The following is a 20,631-nucleotide window of genomic DNA, read 5'->3' as shown; positions in this document are numbered from 1 at the left end:
TACCGGAGTAAGGCCGAGTGGAAAATCACAAAAAAAAATGGGCCTTGTGCCAGCGATCAGCAAGGCCGAGACGTCCCACATCGCTGGAACAAGGCCCATTTTTGGGGGCCTTAGCCACCTAGTGGAAAGTCTAGCCCAAAGTTCTTAAAAGTTTTTTAAAATTATAATTTTTATCATAATAGATAAATTTGATGCCACAAATATTAGATTTGTTTTTCGGGGCCAAAACATTTGTTTACCAGTCAATACACTGCTACAATCCCAGTTACACCTATTGCAACAAGGCTTAACATTTAATGGGCTGTTTAACAACGACATTACCACGGAAAAGCCCACATTTTCATCAGTTTCGCAGATTTCACTGATTGTTGGCTATGGAGGGGGTGGGGGGGGAGGGGGAGATGGCACAGCTCAGCCTGTGTCAGAGCACTGAATGACTGACAGCAACTGTAGGATTTCTGTGCTTAGATCCTGAAGTTGCGGTCAGTTTCAGAGCGTTAATGAGGGCAATGCTGCCAGTTTGCCATCAATACCCACCGGAAATTCCAAGCCATTGCATGTGAGTGACTTCAAGACTCACCTTGGGCTCAGCTAGTAACTCTAAACTGCTTCAGTTTTCTTCTGGCTTTTATGCCATTGAATAAATACCTGAGGTGGATGTTGCCAGTCTTTCATCATGCAGGGCATCACCGACAAGGCCATCATCTCATCCGATGTTCACACATGCACAGTTTTTGATCGGGAGTCACTGGATAGCAATCAGAAGCAGAAACGCAGGCAACCATGCCCAGCTATTTATTCACTTCTATTTATTGCATATTTACCTTCACTAATTAGATTGGTAGGTAGTTTGTTTCTGGCTGTGGTCCCATTGTCTGTCACAACTTCATCTACAGGCCTGTATCCAGCCGGCAAACCATTCAGACACTTTCTGATGCTCTTAGCTCTTCCAAACCACATGGAGATTTCTAGTCTGGCTAACAGAGTGCTTTGGATATCTGTCGTCTATAGAGAAACAAAAGAAAATATTTAATAGAATGAAAATCTGTCCGCCACATCTCATTTCAAATATTGTAAGGTGGGCTTTCCTGAACCTGGCCCTACAGGGTCAGGATGGGCCGTCTGCCCACTGTCCAGCCCTTCCAGGACTCAGGCCCAGTTTCCTGGGGTGGTGTCATTATCTATTCATGGTGGGCTCAGCAGGATTTCGGTCAGCATGTTCGAGCTTGACAGTGCATTGGGATGACTGCTGTGCCACCAGACAAGGCCCAAAGAAGATATAAATGGGCCACAGGACCCTGAAGACTCTAAAAAATAATCCAGTTACGCATTGGCCGAGACCAAGGCCTTCAGCAGTGACCTGGAGGAAGAGGAGACTGTGACAAGACCTTCTCCCTCCGCCTGGAGCATCTTGGACCATTCCCACCACTAATCCAGCCCCAATGGCATGATTCACCTGCTGGTCCCAGAGAGCTGCTGGAAGTGGGGGAGGACGGGAAGGAAATGGATCAAGAACCTAGGCCCCAAATGGCATTTGTACACAGTGGGCAGGCAATGAGCAGCCAGCAGTGCTCATGGGAGGGAAATTCAGATCGGTCAGTAGGCCTCATCATCCAATTTTGCTCACTTTTCAGGAAGAACAGTAGAGGGAAATCCATCCCCCTCGAGTTAGCAATTTATTTTTTGAAGAATAAATTTCATACAAGGCACATCATCATATATGTAACAAAATTTAAATACAACTATTTAGTGAGCGTGTTTTGGAGTACTCCAACTAATTTTTATTCCACGGTGAGCTCACTTACAAGCTAGCCATTCCCATGCTAACTGGCTTTGCAGATCTGTGTCAGGGGGCTTGGGTCACATAGGGATCCTGGTATCAGAGTGAGAGAGAAAAGCTTGCATATTAATGCTGTGAGTTTGAATGGGGGAGGTTTGGGTCAATACAACATCAAAGCTAACACTCTGACTGCTATGCCTCTTCTTTGATATGGGAGCTCGAGGTACCAAATGTTTGTTTTTAGCTAAGACCCCTGCAATGTGCACTGAATGAGATGATGTCTGACTATTTAGCTCTCATAGAGAAGCCATTTTATCCTCATGGTGTTAAATGCTTGGGAGTGTAAACAGCAAACGCCTCTTTGTTTACTAATTAACATTCCAAATTACCATGGCAACCAGTCTGGTTCATGTTGAGTCAGAAATGCCGTGTTTAACTTTATAAAGGATGATGGTCCCGAAGTTACATGGGTTGTGATTCAGCCACTTTTGCGGGATCATGTCTGCCAGTGCCCTCTTGTGGTAGCCCTGTTGGAGTATGTAAAAATGATCTACTCCTGCTCCTAATTCTTATGTTCTTATGACTTCACAAATGGAGGCAAAACCCACCCTCAGTCCTTTCCCTTCTGTTGTGGTTGTCTTTGGAAGGGCTGGACAGAGATACCGTCCCTTTCGAGGTTTACTGAAACCAGCACGTAAGGCCAGGATGTGGTATATCCGGGTCCTGGTGGAGTTTGCGGTTGTTCTGATGGACTACTGCCAAAGTTGTGGAGGGGAGTCCACCAGAACAGGCAAGAAAATTTGGCCCCATTATAAACTAACAAAATTCCATTCAGGTGAAGCACACAAAATGTTCAAAAGCTTGAACTTTGCTAACAGTACAAGCTATAGCTCATATAAAATGGGTGAATCATACCTCATTAAAAATAATAACATGCCAGAAGTGGACTAAAATAGCACTATTCTCAGACTGGAAACTAAACTATTGTCCCTCAGGTTGCAGAAGTGACCTCAAATACCTTATTATAAAGTCTCAACCCAAATCTCGCTCTTTTAACTTTCAGATCATTACTGCTATAATCCTCAACTGCAATCAGTAATTGCATGAAATATATTGAATAAGAGTTACTTTGCATTATCTGTCATTTCAAAATGTTCTTGCCTCCACTGTTATGACAGTGTGTGCATGTCACAAGGGGGTGGGACCAGTACAAACCGGATGGTCTGCACCTGGGCAGGACCGGAACCAATGTCCTAGGGGGAGTATTTGCTAGTGCTATTGGGGAGGGGTTAAACTAATATGGCAGGGGGATGGGAATCTATGCAGGGAGACAGAGGGAAGTAGAATGGGGGCAGAAGCAAAAGATAGAAAGAAGAAAAGTAAAAGTGGAGGGCAGAGAAACCCAAGGCAAAAAGCGAAAAGGGCCACATTATAGAAAAATTCTAAAGGGACAAAATGTGTAAGAAAGACAAGCCTGAAGCTCTGTGTCTCAATGCGAGGAGTATTCGTAATAAGGTGTATGAATTAACTGCGCAAATAGCTGTTAACGGATATGATGTAATTGGCATCACGGAGACATGACTCCAGGGTGACCAAGGCTGGGAACTCAACATCCAGGGGTATTCAACATTCAGGAAGGATAAACAGAAAGGAAAAGGAGGTGGGGTGGCGTTGCTGGTTAAGGAGGAAATTAACGCAATAGTAAGGAAGGATATTAGCTTGGATGATGTGGAATCGGTATGAGTGGAGCTACGGAAACCAAGGGGCAGAAAACGCTAGTGGGAGTTGTGTACAGACCACCAAACAGTAGTAGTGAGGTTGGGGACAGCATCAAACAAGAAATTAGGGATGCGTGCAATAAAGGTATAGCAGTTATCATGAGCGACTTTAATCTACATATTCATTGGGCTAACCAAACTGGTAGCAATGCGGTGGAGGAGGATTTCCTGGAGAGATGTGTAATGAGAAATGACTAATTAGCAATCTTGTTGTGCGAGGCCCCTTGGAAAAGAGTGACCATAATATGGTAGAATTCTTTATTAAGATGGAGAGTGACACAGTTAATTCAGAGACTAGGGTCCTGAACTTAAGGAAAGGTAACTTCGATGGTATGAGACGTGAATTGGCTAGAATAGACTGCCGAATGATACTTACAGGGTTGACGGTTGATAGGCAATGGCAAACATTTAAAGATCACATGGATGAACTTCAACAATTGCACATCTCTATCCGGAGTAAAAATAAAACGGGAAAGGTGGCTCAACCGTGGCTAACAAGAGAAATTAAGGATAATGTTAAATCCAAGGAAGAGGCATATAAATTGGCCAGAAAAAGCAGCAAACCTGAGGACTGGGAGATTTTTATAATTCAGTAGAGGAGGACAAAGGGCTTAATTAGGAGGGGAAAAATAGAGTATGAGAGGAAGCTTGCTGGGAACATAAAAACTGACTGCAAAAGCTTCTATAGATATGTGAAGAGAAAAAGATTAGTGAAGACAAACGTAGGTCTCTTGCAGTCAGATTCAGGTGAATTTATAATGGGGAACAAAGAAATGGCGAACCAGTTGAACAAATACTTTGGTTCTGTCTTCAGGAAGACACAAATAACCTTCTGGAAATACTAAGGGACCGAGAGTCCAGTGAGAAGGAGGAACTGAAGGAAATCCCTATTAGGTGGGAAATTGTGTTAGGGAAATTGATGGGATTGAAGGCCGATAAATCCCCGGGGCCTGATAGTCTGCATCCCAGAGTACTTAAGGAAGTGGCCCTAGAAATAGTTGATGCATTGGTGATCATTTTCCAACAGTCTATCGACTCTGGATCAGTTGCTATGGACTGGAGGGTAGCTAATGTAACACCACTTTTTAAGAAAGGAGGGAGAGAGAAAACAGGTAATTATAGACCGGTTAGCCTGACATCAGTAGTGGGGAAAATGTTGGAATCAATTATTAAAGATGAAATAGCAGTGCATTTGGAAAACAGTTACAGGATCGGTCCAAGTCAGCATGGATTTATGAAAGGGAAATCATGCTTGACAAATCTTCTAGAATTCTTTGAGGATGTAACTAGCAGAGTGGACAAGGGAGAACCAGTGGATGTGGTGTACTTGGACTTTCAAAAGGCTTTTGACAAGGTCGCTCACAAGAGATTGGTGTGCAAAATTAAGGCACATGGTATTGGGGGTAATGTACTGATGTGGATAGAGAACTGGTTGGCAGACAGGAAGCAGTGAGCCAGGATAAACAGGTCATTTTCCGAATGGCAGGCAGTGACTAGTGGAGTGCCGCAGGGCTCAGTTCTGGGACCCCAGCTATTTACAATATACATCAATGATTTGGATGAAGGAATTGTGTGTAATATCTCCAAGTTTGCAGACGACACTAAGCTGGGTGGCGATGTGAGCTGTGAGGAGGACGCTAAAAGGCTGCAGGATGACTTGGACAGGTTGGGTGAGTGGGCAAACGCGTGGCAGATGCAATATAATGTGGATAAATGTGAGGTTATCCATTTTGGGGGCAAAAACATGAAGGCAGAATATTATCTGAATGGCGGCAGATTAGGAAAAGGGGAGTTGCAACGAAACCTGGGTGTCATGGTACATCAGTCATTGAAAGTTGGCATGCAGGTTCAGCAGGCAGTGAAGAAGGCAAATGGTATGTTGGCCTTCATAGCTAGGGGATTTGAGTATAGGAGCAGGAAGGTCCTGGAATATTGTGTTCTGTTTTGGTCTCCTAATCTGAGGAAGGACGTTCTTGCTATTGAGGGAGTGCAGCGAAGGTTCACCAGACTGATTCTCAGGATGGCAGGACTGACATATGAGGAAAGACTGGATCGACCGGGCCTGTATTCACTGGAGTTTAGAAGGATGAGAGGGGATCTCATAGAAACATATAAAATTCTGACGGAACTGGACAGATTAGATGCAGGAATAATGTTCCCGATGTTGGGGAAGTCCAGAACCAGGGGACATAGTCTAAGGATAAGGGGTAAGCCATTTAGGACTGAGATGAGGAGAAACTTCTTCACCCAGAAAGTTGTTAACCTTTGGAATTCTCTACCGCAGAGAGTTGTTGATGCCAGTTCATTAGATATATTCAAGAGGGAGTTAGATATGGCCCTTACGGCTAAAGGGATCAAGGGGTATGGAGAGAAAGCAGGAAAGGGGTACTGAGGTAAATGATCAGCCATGATCTTATTGAATGGCGGTGCAGGCTCGATGGGCCGAATGGCCTACTCCTGCACCTATTTTCTATGTTTCTATGTTTCTATGTTTCTATGTTTCTATGTTTAGCCAGCCCTAAAACAATGCCAATTCCTCAAATCCCTATTTATATTTCTTAATTACTTTCTTAGAATTTGGAGTTCATTCTATGATTGACGGTGAAGGTGTTTTTCCAATTTAATCAAAGTTCCTTTGTGGATGAATATTCTCTTGTGATGGAGTTGTTCTTTGGTTGACTCATGTTTCAGGTTCAGTACATGAACAATAGGATCATAGAAGTTTACAGCACAGAAGTGGACTATTTGGCCCATCATGTTGTTAAAGGAACTGAGAACTAATCCCGCAGATCTTCGCTCTCCCCAGAGCTCAGTGCTTTTGCTTCAAATATTTACCAAAGTTTCCCTTGAAATAGGTGATGGTCTCTGCCTCAACTATTCGCCATTGCAAAGCATTCCATCTCCATCAACGCTCTGTGTAAATAATTTTCTCCTTACCTCTCTCCTCGTTCTCTAAATGACAAGTTTAAGAACATAGGAACTAAGAATTAGGAGCACGAATAGGCCATAAGGCCCCTCGAGTCTGCTCCGACTTTCAACAAGATCATGGGTGATCTTTTACTTTAACTCCACTTTCCCACCAGATCTCCATATTCCTTGATTCCCCTAGAATCCAAAAATCTATCTATCCCAGTCTTGAATATACTCAGCGAGTCAGCATCCACAGCCCTTTAGGGTAGATAATTCTAAAGATTCACAACCCTCTGAGTGAAGAAATTTATCCTCATCTCAGTCTTAATTGGCTGACTCCTTCTCCTCTGACTATGCCCACTAGTCCCAGAATCTTCAGCCACGGGAAACAACCTCTCGGCATATACTCTGTCAATCCCCCTCAGAATCTTATATGTTTTGTAAAGTCCTTACTCTACAGTATGAAACCACACGCGGCACATTCTGGGGACCAGGTCACTCTGTGACCTTAACTCTTTATTCACAGGACTCCAAAGACGATGACCCTGCATGGGACCTCACTTTTTATACCTGTGTGATCAGGTAAGGAGTATCTCCCATAAGTTCACCCCTTGTGGTCAAGGTGTGCATCTAGGTTGAATGCATACAGTAATACAGTGGTGTTACATTGTGGTTACATACATGACATGTTTAAATTAGATCACCTTTCATTCTTCTAAACTCCAGAGTATAGACCCAATCTACTCAGTCTCTCCTCATAGGACAAGCCTCTCATCCCAGGAATCAATCCAGTGAGCCTTTGTTGCACCGTCTCTAATGCAATTATTTCCTTCCTCAGATAAAGAGACCAATACTGTGCACAGTACTCCAGGGGTGGTCTCACCAAAGCCCTGTACAATTGCAGCAAGATTTCCTTACTCTTGTACTCCAACCCCCTTGCAATAAAGGCCAACATATAATTTGCCTTCCTAATTGCTTGCTCTATCTGCATGCTAACTCTCTGTGTTTCATGTACGAAGGCACCTAATTCTGAACAGCAACATTTAATAGTGTATCACCATTTAAAAATATTCTCTTTTTCTATTGTTCCAAACAAAGTGAATAACTTCACATTTACCCACATTATACTCCATCTGCCATCTTATTGCTCAGTCACTTAATCTGGCTATGCCTCTTTGCAGGCTCTTTTTGTGTCCTCCTCACAGCTTACTTTCGCACATAGCTTTGTATCATCAGCAAACTTGGTATACATTACAGTCAGTCCCTTCATCTAAGTCATTAATATAGATTGTAAATAGCTGAGGCCCAAGCACTGATCCTTGCAGTACCCCACTAGTTATAGCCTGCCAACCGGAAAATGGACATAGCTATTTGCACTAGAAAATGCTCTTGATAGGATCTCCATGATCACATGATCTGATTGCTGATTGGTCTCATTGGAGGATAAGCCACACCCAGAAATTTCTCTGGAATGTGTAATTGAAACCGCCCAGCCCAAGATCTGCGTGACCCCAGAGCTCCCCCATCCCAGCATAAGTTCCTGACAACCCCAGCCCAAGTTCCTTATCCTCCCCCCCACCCCCTGCCCCGCATAAATGGGGCATTGTGTGTGGGTCACGGATTGTTAACAGGTTTATTAGGTATGAAGTGGTGGGTGTCGTGACTTCCGGATTTCATCCACTCCAATGATGTCCATTGTCACTCACGCACCAAGCTTTCCGAGAAATTGGGTGTTGGAAGAACGTGATTCATCTTCCCTGAGTTCCCTCTCTCCCCTCCAATCCCCTTTCCTACTTCCCCTCTCTCTCCCCCAGTCTCTCTCTCTCTCCCTCCCCCCACAGTCTCTCTAACTCTCCCACCTCCAGTCTCTCTCTCTCTCTCTCTCTCTCCCCCCCCCACAGTCTCTCTCTCTCTCTCACTCTCCCCCAGTTCTCTCACTCTCCCCCACAGTCTCTCTCTCTCTACCCCCAGTCTCTCTCACTCTCCCCCCAGCGTCTCTCTCTCTCCCCGTGCCCCCACATTATCTCTCTCCCCCCACAGTCTTGCTCTCTTTCCCCCAGTCTCTCTCACTCTCCCCCCACACAGTCTTTCTCTCTCCCCCCTCACATTATCTTTCTCTCCTCCCCACAGTCTCTCTCTCTCTCTCACTCTCCCCATCCCCTCCCCAGTCTCTCTCTCTCCCTCTCCCACTACCTCCAATGTTTTCACTCCCACAGAAGCTATGAAAATGTTCCAAATAATCAATAAACGAAAAACAGGTACAGCGGCAGCTCCACGTGGCTCATGGCCCCATTTATGGCTTCCTCCTACGTTGCGCTTTGCATGCGCGACCAAATTGAAGGCCCATGCTCAAAAAGGGGGCAGAGTCCAATGCACGCATATGCAGAAGGACACAGAAAATCCTAGTGCAAATAGTCACTCTGCCAGAAAAAACTTGGTTATCCCTACTCTCTGTTTTCTGCCAGTTAACCAATCCTCTATCCATGTTAATATATCACATCAACCACGAGCCCTTATTTTGCATAACAGCTTTTTATGTGGCATCTTATCGAATGCCTTTTGAAAATCCAAATATGCTACATCCACTGTTTTCCCTTTATCTATCTTGCTAATTTCATCCTCAAAAATCTCTAATAAATTTGTTAAACATGATTTCCCTTTCATAAAACTGCTTTGACTCTGCCTAATCATATTATCAATTTTGAACTGCCCTGTTACCACTTCTTTAATAATGGATTCCAGCATTTTCCTGACAACTCATGTCAGGCTAACTGGCTTGTAGTTCCCTGTTTTCTCGCTCCATTTTTTTTGAATAGCAGGGTTACATTTGCTACCTTCCAATCCACTGGGAACGTTCTAGAATCTACGGAGTTGTGGAAGATCACAACCAATGCAACCACTATCTCTGCAGCCTCCTCTTTTAGAATCCTAGGGTGTAGGCCATCAGGTCCAGGGGATTTGTTGGCTTTTAGTCCTATTAGTTTCTCAAGTACTTTTTCTCTACTGATCTTATTTGCTTTAAGTTCCTCACTCTCATTAGCCCCTTGGTTTCCCACTATTTTGGTATGCTTTTTGTGTCTGCTACTGTGAAGACAGATACAAAATATTTGTTTAAAGTCTCTGCCATTTCCTTATTCCACAATATAATTTCTCCTGTCTCAGCCTCTGAGGGACCAACATTTACTTTTGCTATTATCTTCCTTTTTACCAGAGGGGATTAACCCTATCTCATTACACAATACAAGATCTAAAATAGCTTGCTCCCTGGTTGGTTCCATGATGTATTGTTCTAGGAACTGTCTCGAATGCATTCCATGAACTTGTCCTCTGGATTACCGTTGCCAACTTGATTTGCCCAGTCTGTATGAAGATTAAGCCCCATGATAATTGCATTATCTTTGTTGCAAGTCCTATTTTCTCTTGATTAATACTCTGTCCAATGATACAGCCACTGTTAAGGGGGCTATAAACTACTATCAGTGTTTTCTGCTCCATGTTATTTGTTATCTCCATCCATACTGATGCTACCTCCTTGCGAGCCAAGATCCTTTTTCACTATTGTTAATTTGATGACTCCCTTGTCCCCTCTTGGCTCACCAACCAGAGAAAATAGTCTTTCCCTATTCATATTATGAAAACCCTTCATCGTTTTACAAAACTCTATTAAATCTCCTCTTGGCCTTCCTTGCTCCAGTGGAAACAGTCCCAATATCGCAACACTCCTCGTACCTTCTGGGCTAGATTTTCCATTATTGTCCAGATCACCCAAAAGTGGGTGATATTTCCAACGTTAGCGTTTATATTCGTTTTTGAGATCGCCGGAATATCGTCCATTTTCAAACCTGCTCGTTTCTACTTTATAATTTGGGCGTTATTGGGACCGATGTGAAATGGGCATTAGCAGTTTTTAAAAAAAATTTCTGTCGTAAAAGTTCGGTGTCCATAGCAACACCATAGCAACAGTCTTTTCCTGCGTTTCAGAAGGTCAGGGGTCATCAACACATGCGCAGAACATAGAGAAAGAGAGAGAGGAGAGAGAGAGAGAGAGAGAGAGAGGGAGAAGAAAGCTTGTGAGGGATTGTGGAGATTGCTGTGTTGGTGACTATATTTAAAGTTTTTTTTAAACTATCATTACTATCATTACTTAGTGAGTGAGAGAGATATACATATACATATACATTTATTATATACACATTTAACATAAAAAGACAAAAGAATGGAGGGATGGAGGAGGTGCATGCAGATGCTGTGGAGGTGGAGGAGGCTGGTGAGGGCAGTGATGTGGGTGAGATTGGAAATGAGATGGAGATGGGTGGAAGAAAAAGAGCCAGGTACTTTTCAGATGAGGCAAATGCTGCCCTCCTGCAAGAGATAGAATCTCGTTGGGCTCAATTGACCCAGGGTGGGTGTGGGAAGCCAACCCCAAAAGTGTACCAAAGAATCTGGGGTGAGACCGCAGAGTGGTGTCGTCAGCGACACACAAGGTCCGTGAGGCTAACCAGTGCCACAAGCCGACCTTGTCAGATCCAGCAGAGTAAGTATTACATTTATTTATATATATATATATATATTTAGATAATTGTAATTGTAATGAGGCAATGATGATTTTAAATTCAGATCTGATGTATTGCAGTTAGACCGATAATCTTTTAATCCAAACCTACGTTTGCGGTGGACTACCATGTGTGTTGTTTAGCTTAATAATGATAATAGTAATAATGATAATAGTAATAATAATATTATTAATAATAATTATAACATGTGTCAGTGATGAGTATCTGTAACAGTACCTAGCAATGATTTTACGCCATGCCATGGTGTTGTCACCTTTTGCAGAAGAAGCTTTCGAAAATAGGGCCGAGCAGCGGCTCACGGGTGGCGGCCCACCAGTAATTTGTGAGCTAACCAAATATTGAAGAATGGGCGATGGCACTCGTGGGGATCCACAACCGGTCGGTCATCAGTGCAGCATCAGAACCTGTCCTCATGCCACTTGAGGGAAGTATAAACCATTGCACCCACTCATATCCGTATAATATATGATTGATGGTATATGATGTATTTTATTGATGAAATGTTATGTAATGTTATGTAATTAATGATGGGTTCATGAAAATCATTGTAATGCAGATATTGTAGTATCACGTTGTTCCTTAAATGTGATGTCTGTGATTATTCTTATAGCAGTACTGCTGCTCTCGTGCATATGCTGTGTGTAGTGTTTGCATTCCCCTGTGACCGTGGCACCCACTTCTCCTCTAATTACCTCATTTATGTTTTCTAGCTCAGCCAAGAGTGCAGGTCCTTCCAGTTGCACCGAGGCAAGGTATCGATCCGGCGGCAGTGGATCATGTTTCTGGGGGTGAGGAGCCCCGTACCTCGCCCGTCATGCTGCAGGTTATCCTCTCCACTGAGGACAGTGAAGAGGTGGAGGAGGAGCCTGCAGCAGCAACAACACCACTTCCTTGCTGTGCTCCTGCGGCCATGTCCTCCTCGACCGTGGAGGTAGTGGACCCAAGCACTTTGCCGCAGGCACCCCAAAGGACTCCATGCCAGCACCAACCCCGCAGAGGTTGGTTTGGTGCAGCAGGACTGCTCCACAATCGTCAGATCTGAGCGTGGACATGGTCAATTTGTCCAGGAGTATTGAAATGAGATCAGCCACTCCTCCAGGCAATGGGCGGAATATCAGAACAGATGGCCACCCTATCCGCGAATATGAATGAAAAAATGACGCGGATAGCGGTGGCCCTGGAGGTAATAGCTAGAAACACTGGTGCCAGAGGGCTATCAGTGTTCCCGGAATCCGGCTCTGCACCCCAAGGTGCTGCACCCCCATTGCCTGAGACATATAAGAGCCAGGAGGAAGCTGTTGCTCTGGCTCAGAGGACGTTTCCTCAGAAACCTCCTCTCCAGCATCCGACCAAATAACGGATCTGCTGTCACCCCCCCTCACCCCAACGAAGCAGCACTTGAGGAGCACTGCGGCAAAGTGGTTTGGAGGAGACGGGAAAGAGGTGGGGGAAAGACCCGGGGGGTAGAGGAAAGGAGGTGCATGGCCGCAGGTAGGGATGGAGGGAGGGAGGGAGTCGTTACACTTTTTCTGTTAACATTTGTTTGTTGTTGTTGTTATCATCAAGCTTTTCAATGTTGGAATGGTTTGGGGAGGGGCGGGGCTGTCTTGTTGTACTTGTTATTGTTGTTATTGAACATTTTCTAAATTTGTAGTGGTGGAGGGGGATACTGTTGTGTACTTGATGTTTTTTGAATAAGAAAAAATTTCATGTTATCATTAAAAATAAATTATTTAACATAACATTGTTGTGCATTTTCTCAGATAGCTGTAATGTTAAACACTGGCAAGTCCTTACCATCAAGGGGATCATTAAATGTAACTTAAATCAACGTTAACTGTAACTGTCACCAAGGTAATGCATACCATTCATGTATGAGCTGCAGACACAACAGTCTTGCACCAACGTTATTTCAAGCAAAGCGTTCATTTATGAGCTGCTGACATAACAGTCTTGCAGCTGTGTAGCCACCATGGGCCCTTTCCTGCGGTCTAGAGTGGGGTGAGGGCATGGTCAGCCTGATTGTCTGCTCCGAGGTCATTGTCCACCTCATCTTCTTCCTCTTCTCTCTCCTGAGGTGGACCGATAGTCCCTTCTGGCAATTTTTATTCCCTCCCGATAGCCAAGTTATGCAGCATGCAGCACACCACCATGAATTGAGCTACCTGCTCAGGGTGGTATTGTAATTCGCCTCCTGACTGGTACAGGCATCTAAAGCGCTGCTTAAGCACTCCAATTGTCTTTTCGACGATATTGCGTGTGGCCACATGGCTTTCATTGTATTGCTTCTCGGCCTCTGTCTGGGTCTTACGCAGGGAGAGTCATCAGCCAGATATCGTTTGTCACCAAGCATCCAGCATTGACCTTGTGGCTGACTGGTAAACAGGTCAGAGACAGTGCTCTCACGCAAGATGTGCGCATCATGGATGCTGCCTGGAAATTTTGCATTTACTACCATGATTATTCGCTTGTGGTCGACAACGAGTTGCACATTCAGGGAGTGGAATCCCTTTCGGCTCGGAAAAACCTCTGCATCCTAAAAAAGTGCTCGCATGGCGATGTGCATACAGTCTATTGCTCCCTGCATCTTGGGGAAGTTTGCTATTCTGGAGAATCCTAGTGCCCTCTCAGTCTGTGCCTCCCTGGTCAGAGGGAAGCTTATAAAGTCTATCCTGCGTGCGTAAAGTCACCTGTCACCAGCTGAGGCCTGAAAGGAGCCCAATGCATAGAAGGAAAGTCCCGCAGTTACCTTGATCTCAATAGACAGTGCGAGCCTGATGGTGCTGTTAGGCTGCAGATCTCTCCTAATGAGCTTACATATCTCACTGATGACCTCCTTCCGGAAGTGCAGTTTCCGAAGGCATGTGTTCTTGGACAAGTCCAGGTAAGACCGCTTCTCCCTGTAAGTTCATCGGGTGTAAGTTCTCCTCCTCCTCAGTCTGCCACCTCTTTGATTGGGAACATAATGCTTTTCAATATACCTTCTCCCATCTCTAGTCTGCAGCATGTGAGTAGTCATCAATACAGGCTGAGAAGTTACAGGCCCCATTACAATAACTATCACTATTATACCTATTCTTCACAAACAATAAATTTTCCGACTAAAACTCATAAAATAAATTCAATTTGTACACAATATAAGATGTTTGTTCAGATTTTCAAATCAATTTAAAAGAACTCACAGATTAAATCAAAACTCCCCATAACTTGAAGCAGCCTTTTATATGAAAAGTGCTCCGATTTACAAAATGGCGTCCATACTGCTGGGTTAAGGTCAGGTGAGTGCAGCTTTTTTTCAGCGTTTTTTTGGGCGAGTGATATTTTCAGCGATATATGGATGATATAAGGGGATAGAGTGTTGTAATTGGATAAAGTATTGTCACCAAAGTGGAAGTCGACAGACAGATGGTCACTAAAGTGGATACCGAAGGCAGTGAATTGATCGGGCACATAAAATGGTCCAGATTAAAGGGCTTATCAGTATTAGGAGGTAGTGAGAAGTCAGGAGTTCCTCCACCTCAAGGTAGGGATTGTAATATATCGCCTATTGACAGATTGTATGTATAACTCACTTATGTATGGAAAGTTCGCATATAAAACTCGGTTACAAATGGGTTTTTGGAGAAAGGCTAAGAAGCAAAGCTTGATGGTAAATAAACCATCAAATGTGTTGAACTTTAGTATAAACTGATAGAAAATGGAAACTTACATATTCAGTACAGAACAACACCTACCAAGGACAGTAGGAAGTAAGCTGTCAGGAAACATAGATTGTAGCAGCTGCTGCACTCATGGGAATGAGATAATTTTGGCTGGAGCTCTTGGGAAAGGGATCGTATTGGCTGATAAGAAACCAGGTGCATAACAAACCCTGGGAAACAAGGTTAACCAACACGTCATGAGAAACTGAGGCAAAGTTAACACTGTAAACCAACACATTTCAGAAGGTTGACACTCTCAGAAGGAGATGGACAGGTTGGGAAACCACTCAGCAGCCAGTCTGATAAGGGTCTACAACTCAGTGAAGCTCCGCTGATAAGCTGGTGGTCATAGAAATTTTGTAGAAGGGTCGCACACCTCGAAAAACTGTATAACTGTGCATGTAGAAACCCTTGTATTTCGAAGGTTTATTGGAATTCTTCTCCTGCATATGCTTGAATAAAGATCGGTTGAACCGAGGTTTCGTCTGAGTGATTCCGTGGTCGCTATATGGGTGGATGTCGATCACCTTGAAGCGAAGTCTTCTTTTTACCCCTACATTTGGCGCTGCAAGCAGGGTACAGACACTCCGATCTGGTTGATGTGGCAGCTATTGGGGTGAGTATTCTTTTTTGTACCACCTACAAGTTAGAGTTGTAGCATTGACGAAGAAGGAGGTAATCTGTATAAAGAACTAAGTTATAGCGAACCACGGAAGGACGAACACCGAGGTAGGATAGGTGTGTGTCCTGAAGCATGACAGGTGACATGGTAATAACAAGGAGAAGCCTGTATTGATCACGCTTGACACAAACAAGGAAGGAATACAACCTAAAGGGGCGGTGGGTGCCGACCCCAAGATTGTTAGAAAAAACTGGCCAGTGGGATGGAATGAGGACTAGAGGGGTATAGGGTATATATACTTGCAGAAAAGAATGTGAAAATAATCCAAAAAAAACTTACAAGTTAAAACCGACACTTAAGTTGCCGAGGAAAAAAGAGAAAAAAAAATCTTTACGGATGGACTGGGGGAAGCCCATCAAAAGATTATTAAGTTAGGATTCAAAGTGGAGGACGACTACGATGAAACTCTGGAATGGGCAGAGAATGTAGAGGAATTAAAGGCAGAACAAAAGGAAAAGATAGCTAAAATGGCGGCAGTGATGGTTGCAGCAGAGATGAAGGGGGAAGGGGCACAGCTCCGTATGGCTCCCTTGCTATGTTTTAACTGCAATCAGGAATATCCGCAGAAAAGGAAAGGATGTTTAATAGTTTCAGTTTGTAGAAAGTGTTTGTATGGAAGTTTTCTTGACTGTGGAATATGTGTCTGAAAGCTGTTCTTTTAAAAGAGAAATTGTCTGTAGGTTTGTTTTAGCTCCCCCTCTTTTCGGATAGAAATGGAGCTGATAGCTTTTTTCGACCGTTTGTAATGACTAAATTGACACCATTAAAGTGTTCATGGTATACCTGGACTTGAATTAGATTTAAAGTTAGAAATGCAGATGCAGAGTTATTTTGATTTATGGAGCCATGATATGCACAAAAGATGGGTTGTTTAACAAAAAACTTCAACCTCGAAGTTACAGTTGCTAAAAGACAAGGTCCCACACTAGAGATTGGTGTGCAAAATCAAAGCACATGGTATTGGGGGTAATATACTGATGTGGATAGAGAACTGGTTGGCAGACAGGAAGCAGAGAGTCGGGATAACTGGTATTCATTTTCAGATTGGCAGGCAGTGACTAGTGGAGTGCCGCAGGGCTCAGTGCTGGGACCCCAGTTCTTTACAATATACATCAATGATTTGGATGAAGGAATTTAGTGTAATATCTCCAAGTTTGCAGATGACAGTAAACTGGTGGCAGTGTGAGCTGTGAGGGGGACGCTAAGAGGCTGCAGGGTGACTTAGACAGGTTAGGTGAGTGGGCAAATGCATGGCAGATGCAGTATAATGTGGATAAATGTGAGGTTATCCACTTTGGGGGCAAAAACGCAAAGACAGAATATTATCTGAATGGTGGCAGATTAGGAAAAGGGGAGGTGCAACGAGACCTGGGTGTCATGGTTCATCAGTCATTGAAAGTTGGCATGCAGGTACAGCAGGTGGTAAAGAAGGCAAATGGTATGTTGGCCTTCTTAGCTAGGGGATTTGAGTAGAGGAGCAGGGAGGTCTTACAGCAGTTGTACAAGGCTTTGGTGAGGCCTCACCTGGAATATTGTGTTCAGTTTTGGTCTCCTAATCTGAGGAAGGACGTTCTTGCTATTGAGGGAGTGCAGCGAAGGTTCACCAGACTGATTCCCAGGATGGCTGGACTGACATACGAGGAGAGACTGGATCAACTGGGCCTTTATACATTGGAGTTGAGAAGGATCTCATAGAAACATACAAGATTCTGACGGGACGGGACAGGTTAGATGCAGGTAGATTGTTCCCGATGTTGGGGAAGTCCAGAACCAGGGGACACAGTCTTAGGATAAGGGGTAGGCTATTTAGGACTGAGATGAGGAGAAACTTCTTCACTCAGAAAGTTGTTAACCTGTGGAATTCCCTGCCGCAGAGAGTTGTTGATGCCAGTTCATTGGATATATTCAAGAGGGAGTTAGATATGGCCCTTATGGCTAAGGGGATTAAGGGGTATGGAGAGAAAGCAGGAAAGGGGTACTGAGGGAATGATCAGCCATGATCTTATTGAATGGTGGTACAGGCTCAATGGGCCGAATGGCCTACTCCTGCACCTATTTTCTATGTTTCTATGTTTCTAAATTTGAATGTTTAAAAAGCACCGTCTCTTTAGTGTCCCTTTTTTTAAAAAAAGCCTGCATAAATTTCTCGGAGCTACAAGCCTTCTGTGTAAAATGTGTTTGTGATGTTTGTTAAATACAAAAACTAATTGAGTATTTTTACAGTTCATTGGAAAGGCATCTGAAGAAAGGAGAAACTGGAGACTGATGTAACTTACTGGATGCTACTTTATTTTATTTCATCTGCTCTGTATTGTGTTTAGTTAATAATATATTGGCTATGAAAAAATATTGGTCTCAATTTAATTGGAATTATTGAGGGTAATTAACCAATGAAAACCGGACTTTCATTGTGACCATGGTGAAATTCTGGTTATTTCAAAGTGTGAATGTCCCTAGTTCCAGATATGAAACTTTCACCACATTGGAAAAAGAGATAAAAGATACTCAATGCCGATAATGATTTTTGCTAGGAAAAATAAAAGTTGCCGTTTGGTTGTTTGGAAAATTTTATTTTAAATTACGGGAAGGTTTCTAGTTCAGTAAAAGAAATTAAAATTTCTGGTTTGAAAACCTTTTTAAAATGGATGATATTGGATAGTTTTGAAATAGTGCTCGAAAGTTTAGAGGCAATCGCGATGAATTGTGAGCACTTGTCTCTCTTATTGGGAAAGGTTTTAAAAAAAAGAATTACGCGAAGTCACGTAATGACAACATGCCTTCTTACAAACCTGCAAAGGAGTTAACCCTTTCCACTGGCAGCTGTTTTATTTAGTTCACCAAACAACTTTAGCATCGCTGCATGAAATTTTAAAAAATACTGGACATTATTAATTTAGGTTTCTTAATTGGAAGTGAATGTTTTCCCATGTGCCAGAAGGAAAATAAATAAATTGTAATGGTTATAACAAATTTTTTAAAAAAGAGTCATCTTTAATATGGAAAGAGTGAAATAACATATCTAGGATATATAATAACACATCATCATCATAGGCAGTCCCTCGAAGTCGCTGAAGACTTGCTTTCACTCTAAAAATGAGTTCTTAGGTGACTGAACAGTCCAATTTGGGAATTACAGTCCCTGTCACAGGTGGGACAGACAGTCATTGAAGGAAAGGGTATGTGGGACAGGTTTGCCGCATGCTCCTTCCGCTGCCTGTGCTCAGTTTCTGCATTTTCTCGGTGATGAGACTCGGGGTGCTCAGCGCCCTCCCGGATGCACTTCCTCCACTTAGGGCGGTCTTTGGCCAGGGACTCCCAGCTGTCGGTGGGGATGTTGCATTTTATCAAGGAGGCTTTGAGGGTCCTTGAAACGTTTCCTCTGCTCACCTTAGGCTTGCTTGCCGTGTAGGAGTTCCGAGAAGAGCGCTTGCTTTGGGAGTCTTGTGTCAGGCGTGCGAACAATGTGGCCCGCCCAGTGGAGCTGGTCGAGTGTGGTCAGTGCTTCGATGCTGGGGATGTTGGCCTGGTTGAGGATGCTAACGTTGGTGCATCTGTCATCCCAAGGGATTTGCAGGATCTTGCGGGGACATCGTTGGTGGTATTTCTCCAGTGATTTGAGGTGTCTACTGTATATGGTCCACGTCTCTGTGCCATACACAACAGCCCTGTAGACCATGAGCTTGGTGGCAGATTTGAGGGCCTGATCTTCGAACTCCATTTTCCTCAGGTGGTCGAAGTCTGTGCTAGCACACTGGAGGCAGTGTGGAATCTCGTCGTCGATATCTGCCCTTGTTGATAATAGGCTCCCGAGATATGAAAAGTGGTCCACATTGTCCAGGGCCGCGCCATGGATCTTGATGACTAGGGGGTAGAGCTGTGTGGCAGACTCAGGCTGGTGGAGGACCTTTGTCTTACGGATGTTTAGTGCAAGGTCCATGCTTTTGTACACCTCAGTGAAGGTGTTGACTATGACTTGCAGTTTAGACTCTGAATGTGCGCAGATGCAAGCATCGTCCGTGTACTGCATTTCGACGACAGAGGTTGGGACGGTCTTGGCTCTGGCCTGGAGGCGACGTAGGTTGAACAGGTTGCCACTGGTTTTGTAGTTTAGTTCCACTCCAGCAGGGAGCTTGTTGATTGTGAGGTGGAGCATTGCAGCGAGGAAGATTGAGAAGAGGGTTGGTGCGATGACCTGCTTGACCCCGGTCCGTACATGGATTGGGTCTGTTGTGGATCCGTTGGTCAGGATCACGGCTTGCATGTCATCGTGGAGCAGGCAGAGAATGGTGACAAACTTTTGAGGCAGCCGAAATGGAGGAGGATGCTCCATAGCCCCTCACGGTTGACAGTGTCAAAGGTCTTTGTAAGGTCAAAGAAGGCCATGTACAAGGGTTGGTGCTGTTCTCTGCATTTCTCTTGCAGTTGTCGTGCTGTAAAAATCATGTACGTTTTATCCTGTAGAGGACGAAATCCGCACTGTGACTCCGGGAGGAGCTCCTCAGCCACAGGGAGAAGACGGTTGAGGGGGATTCTAGTGATCTAATAACACAAGGGACAAGACAAATGCCCAAGGACGGAAAGGAGGCTATTAGATCGATGCCAAGGCCAGGGACCATGAAAGAGGTCAGGCAGGTACTAGGGCTATTCAACTACTGTCAAAATCCCCAAATGGCCCAACCTATACAAGACCTGGTCAACCATCCCAAGAGCCAGTGGACTGGGACCCTGATTAGGAAACGGCATTTGTAAAGTTAAAACAAGCCCTCAAAAATGCTCCAACCCTGGGATTTCCCGACCAGAATAGGCCCTTCCACATCTATACGTACTACAGTAAAGATCATTATAACGCAGTGGTGACTCAATTACATTGGGAAGGATATACTAGCTTTGGAAGGGGTACAGAGACGATTCACTAGGCTGATTCCAGAAATGAGGGGGTTACCTTATGATGATAGATTGAGTAGACTGGGTCTTTACTCCTTGGAGTTCAGAAGGATGAGGGGTGATCTTATAGAAACATTTAAAATCATGAAAGGGATAGACAAAATAGAGGCAGAGAGGTTGTTTCCACTGGTAGGGGAGACTAGAACTAGGGGGCACAGCCTCAAAATACGGAGGAGCCAATTTAAAACCGAGTTGAGAAATAATTTCTTCTCCCAGAGGGTTGTGAATCTGTGGAATTCTCTGCCCAAGGAAGCAGTTGAGG

The sequence above is a fragment of the Pristiophorus japonicus genome, chromosome 1 (genome assembly GCF_044704955.1).
Source record: "Pristiophorus japonicus isolate sPriJap1 chromosome 1, sPriJap1.hap1, whole genome shotgun sequence".
Taxonomy (NCBI): domain Eukaryota; kingdom Metazoa; phylum Chordata; class Chondrichthyes; family Pristiophoridae; genus Pristiophorus; species Pristiophorus japonicus.
Note: the sequence above shows the minus strand (reverse complement) of the source record.